The sequence below is a fragment of the Coregonus clupeaformis genome, chromosome 36 (assembly GCF_020615455.1).
Source record: "Coregonus clupeaformis isolate EN_2021a chromosome 36, ASM2061545v1, whole genome shotgun sequence".
Lineage (NCBI taxonomy): Eukaryota > Metazoa > Chordata > Actinopteri > Salmoniformes > Salmonidae > Coregonus > Coregonus clupeaformis.
In genome coordinates, this window is record NC_059227.1 from 32,676,405 (window position 1) to 32,682,404 (window position 6,000).

Consider the following 6,000-nt stretch of genomic DNA (forward strand, 5'->3'; position numbering starts at 1 on the left):
GTCCCCTTTTCAGGACCCTGTCTTTCAAAGATAATTCGTAAAAATCCAAATTACTTCACAGATCTTCATTGTAAAGGGTTTAAACACTGTTTCCCATGCTTGTTCAATGAACCATAAACAATTAATGAACATGCACCTGTGGAACGGTCATTAAGACACTAACAGCTTACAGACGGCAGGCAATTAAGGTCACAGTTATGAAAACTTAGGACACTAAAGAGGCCTTTCTACTGACTCTGAAAAACACCAAAAGAAAGATGCCCAGGGTCCCTGCTCATCTGCGTGAACGTGCCTTAGGCATGCTGCAAGGAGACATGAGGACTGCAGATGTGGCCAGGGCAATAAATTGCAATGTCCGTACTGTGAGATGCCTAAGACAGCGCTACAGGGAGACAGGACGGACAGGTGATCGTCCTCGCAGTGGCAGACCACGTGTAACAACACCTGCACAGGATCGGTACATCCGAACATCACACCTGCGGGACACGTACAGGATGGCAACAACTGCCCGAGTTACACCAGGAACGCACAATCCCTCCATTAGTGCTCAGACTGTCCGCAATAGGCTGAGAGAGGCTGGACTGAGGGCTTGTAGGCCTTTTGTAAGGCAGGTCCTCACCAGACATCACCGGCAACAACGTCGCCTATGGGCACAAACCCACCGTCGCTGGACCAGACAGGACTGGCAAAAAGTGCTCTTTACTGACGAGTCGCGGTTTTGTCTCACCAGGGGTGATGGTCGGATTCGCGTTTATCATCGAAGGAATGAGCGTTACACCGAGGCCTGTACTCTGGAGCGGGATCGATTTGGAGGTGGAGGGTCCATCATGGTCTGGGGCGGTGTGTCACAGCATCATCGGACTGAGCTTGTTGTCATTGCAGGCAATCTCAACGCTGTGCGTTACAGGGAAGACATCCTCCTCCCTCATGTGGTACCCTTCCTGCAGGCTCATCCTGACATGGCCCTCCAGCATGAAAATGCCACCAGCCATACTGCTCGTTCTGTGCGTGATTTCTTGCAAGACAGGAATGTCAGTGTTCTGCCATGGCCAGCGAAGAGCCTTGACCCCCCCCTTTGTTCAGGGACACATTATTCAATTTCTGTTAGTCACATGTCTGTGGAACTTGTTCAGTTTATATCTCAGTTGTAGAATCTTGCTTTGTTCATACAAATATTTACACATGTTAAGTTTGCTGAAAATAAATGCAGTTGACAGTGAGAGGACGTTTCTTTTTTTGCTGAGTTTATATATATACACACTACCAGTAAAAAATTTGGACACACCTACTCATTCAAGGGTATTTCTAGATTTTTACTATTTTCTACATTGTAGAATAATAGTGAAGACATCAAAACTATGAAATAACACATATGGAATCATGTAGTAACCAAGAAAGTGTTAAACAAATCAAAATATATTTTATATTTGAGATTCTTCAAAGTAGCCACCCTTTGCCTTGATGACAGCTTTGCACACTCTTGGCATTTTCTCAACCAGCTTCATGAGGTAGTCACCTGGAATGCATTTCAATTAACAGGTGTGCCTTGTTAAATGTTAATTTGTGGAATTTCTTTCCTTGTTAATGCGTTTGAGCCAATCAGTTGTGTTGTGACAAAGTAGGGGTGGTATACAGAAGATAGCCCGATTTGGTAAAAGACCAAGTCCATATTATGGCAAGAACAGCTCAAATAAGCAAAGAGAAACGACAGTCCATCATTACTTTAAGACATGAAGGTCAGTCAATCAGGAACACTTCAAGAACTTTGAAAGTTTCTTCAAGTACAGTCGCAAAAACCATTAAGTGCTATGATGAAACTGGCTCTCATGAGGACCGCCACAGGAAAGGAAGACCCAGAGTTACCTCTGCTGCAGAGGATAATTTCATTATAGTTACCAGCCTCAGAAATTGCAGCCCAAATAAATGCTTCACAGAGTTCAAGTAACAGACACATCTCATCATCAACTGTTCAGAGGAGACTGCGTGAATCAGGCCTTCACGGTCGATTTGCTGCAAAGATACCACTACTAAAGGACACCAATAAGAAGAAGAGACTTGCTTGGGCCAAGAAACACGAGCAATGAACATTAGACCGGTGGAAATCTGTCCTTTGGTCTGATGAGTCCAAATGTGAGATTTTTGGTTTCAACTGCCGTGTCTCTGTGAGACGCAGAGTAGGTGAAAATATGATCTCCGCATGTTTAGTTCCCATCGTGAAGCATGGAGGAGGAGGTGTGATGGTGTGGGGGTGCTTTGCTGGTGACACTATATTTAGAATTCAAGGCACACTTAACCAGCATGGCTACCACAGCATTCTACAGCGATACGCCATCCCATCTGGTTTGGGCTTAGTTGGACTATCATTAGTTTTTCAACAGGACAATGAGCCAACACACCTCCTGGCTGTGTAAGGGCTATTTGACCAATAAGGAGAGTGATGGAGTGCTGCATCAGATGACCTGGCCTCCACAATCACCCGACCTCAACTCAATTGAGATGGTTTGGGATGAGTTGGACCGCAGAGTGAAGGAAAAGCAGCCAACAAGTGCTCAGTATATGTGGGAACTCCTTCAAGACTGTTGGAAAAGCATTCCAGGTGCAGCTGGTTGAGAGAATGCCAAGAGTGTGCAAAGCTGTCATCAAGGCAAACGGTGGCTACTTTGAAGAATCTAAAATCAAAAATATATTTTGATTTGTTTAACACTTTTTTGGTTATGACATGATTCCATTTGTGTTATTTCATAGTTTTGATGTCTTCACTACTATTCTGCAATGTAGAAAATAGTAAAATTAAAGAAAAACCCTTGAATGAGTAGGTGTGTCCAACTTTTTGACTGGTACTGTATATATTTCACCTAATTTTAACATGCTGTCATAAAGAGTACATGTTCAATTTCATAAATAAAACATGTTTTCCCATTTCAAGAGGTTAAATTAAGATAAATTACTATAGTAAATTGCAATTAAAGTAATAGGGTTAACGTAACAGGGTTGACGTTTTCATCTTAAATCAGCCATAACTCTCCTTGTGACAGGGGGAATGGAAGCTTGTTGTGTGAGACAGGTTGCAATTGAATGCAAGCTTCACACATTTTTTTTTATTGTTAAAACTATTTCTAGCCTATCTACAGTATCTATGGGTAAGAGGGTTGACGTGTTATGCTCGACCCGCTCCGTTTTCCACCTCAAAACACCAGAAAATGTCCAAAAAGTAACCTGCTCACCTGCTTTTACACTATGGTATGACAATTAGCTGTTCAATGCTTCTTTTGAAAAAATTATGTAAAAATGAATTTTTTCACCATATTAAAACGAGAGTTCAGTTCACGTAACAGGGTTGACCTAAAAATTTGGGACAATTGTAAATTAATCATGTGAAATAAATAATAATGACACAACAAAGTAACTAGTGCTTTAGAATAATGGTGAAAACCTTGGGGAATTCTGGGGTTGGGTGGGTTCAAATCTCCCTAGATGTTGGAAAAACATGACGAGGGACATGTCAAAATACATATTTTTGGCACTTTAGCAAGTCCTTATTCATATTAAAAATCAGATTTATTGAACTTTCCATGTGGTCTGAATTCAATTCCAAAAGGCACTCTATTCGTGGAACGACCTGACTATAATTGCCATCCAGATAGGATAGGTGTACATATGTTGTGCTTATAGATGTACTTATATGTTATAAAAGCATTAACCCACAGTAAATACATGCATCTATTGAAGAGAGACCCAACTAAGTCACTGTAAGAGTCAACCAAGGACACAGTGCTGTGGCATACAGACTTGGGAAAATACTTCAGACCATTCTAACTACTTGTTAGCGACACCTTTTTAGTCTCCAAGTCAGACCTCAGTGCACCTGAGCCCATTTAGATGTTTTGATTGGCTGGACCAGGAGATTGAGGTCAGGGCTGGTTGAAGGTGCAGTGGTCACAGAGGAAATTAGGTTTCTATTTGTGTCTCTCAGCACTCGAACACTGTAACAGTTACTGGTGCATGCCAGCATGGAAGAGCACTTCCTTTACACAAACGTAAAGGGTTAACTATAAGAGACATTAAAAAGACTGGGCTGTTGTTCATTTTATTATTATTATTATTATTATTATTATTATTATTATTATTATTATTATTATTATTGAACATAACCTATCCAACATATGATTATACCCTGTTCTCTTTCCCTCTTTTTCTCCACAACACACACACAAACCCTATCACTCAGACGGTGTGTGTGTGGTGTGTGGTGTGTGGTGTGTGTGTGGTGTGTGGTGTGTGTGTGTGTGTGTGTGTGTGTGTGTGTATGTGGTGCGTGTGTGGTGTGTGGTGTGTGTGTGTGTGTGTGTGTGTGTGTGTTTGTGTGTGTTTGTGTGTGTGAGAGTCGTAATGCTACCCAATCCCTGTACTGAATAAATCTGGTCTTGGGTAATGAATCTACAGTAGGTGGAGTTTCTCCAACAAGCTATTTAGAAGGAGCCGCCACCCAAGGGGATGACTTGCCCAAAACACTTTTTTTTATCGCTTCAGGATGTGAGTGTATGTGTAGGAGGTGGTGTATGTGTGTGTGAGCGCATGTGTGTGTGTGTGTGTGTGTGTGTGTGCGTGCATGCACGTGTGTGTGTGCGTGTGTGTGTGTGTGTGTGTGTGTGTGTGTGTGTGTGTGTGTGTGTGTGTGCGTGCGTGCGTGCGTGCGTGCGTGCGTGCGTGCGTGTGTGTGTGTGTGTGTGCGTGCGTGTGTGTGTGTATGTCTGTGAGTCGTAATGCTCCCTAATCCTGTGAATCCCTTTGTTACTGATTTCACGCTTGGTTTGCACACAGCTTGAGCCGGGCTGGCACCATCACTTCTCTGCTTTTCATTCCTGCCAAATCACACACATACACACACACACACACACACACACACACACACACACACACACACACACACACACACACACATAGACACACATACAGACAAACACACACACACACACACACACACACACACACCCATCCAGGATCCCTGGCAACTCTTCCTGGTTTTGTGCCCCATGTTGGTTCCCTTTCTCTTTCTAACACGTCGTTGTGTTTTGCTTCTTTCTTCGTTTGTTTGCTTTTCAGTCCATTCTCGGATCGTTAACATCTCATTAATGTGATCGAATTAATTATTCTAAACATTAATCTGTCAGTTGATTTACCTCATAGCGGAAATCCAATTAATTATGCATGATTGGTTTTACTTGAACCAGTTCACTATCACCAGTGAGTTTGATAGATATGTCTATGCAAACAGGCAGATATACACCAGTGGAGGCTCCTCAGAGGAGGAAGGGGAGGACCATCCTATTCAATGCATTTGAGAAAAATAAAGAATTAAACATAAAAAAGATTTTGATTTTAGATAAAATAATACTAAATATATTCACGTCACCGAATACCCGATTAAAACCAACACGCTCTCACTGCAAAAATAGACGTTTGCCCATGTACAAAATAGCCTCCAACACTCTACTCAGCAAACTGGATGTAGTCTATCACAGTGCCATCCGTTTTGTCACCAAAGCCCCATATACTACCCACCATTGTGACCTGTACGCTCTTGTTGGCTGGCCCTAACTACATATTCGTCGCCAAACCCACTGGCTCCATGTCATCTATAAATCACTGCTAGGCAAATCCCCGTCTTATCTTAGCTCACTGGTCACCATAGCAACACCCACCCGTAGTGTGTGCTCCAGCAGGTATAACTCACTGGTCATCCCCAAAGCCTCCTTTGGCCGCCATTCCTTCCCGTTCTCTGCTGCCAATGAATGGAACAAACTGCAAAAATCTCTGAAGCTGGAGACTCTTATCTCCCTCACTAACTTTAGGCGTCAGTTGTCAGAGCAGCTTACCGATCACTGCACCTGTACACAGCCCATCTGTAATTAGCCCATCCAACTACCTCATCCCCATATTGTTATTTATTTTGCTAGTTTGCACCCCAGTATCTCTATTTGCACATCATCTTTTGCACAT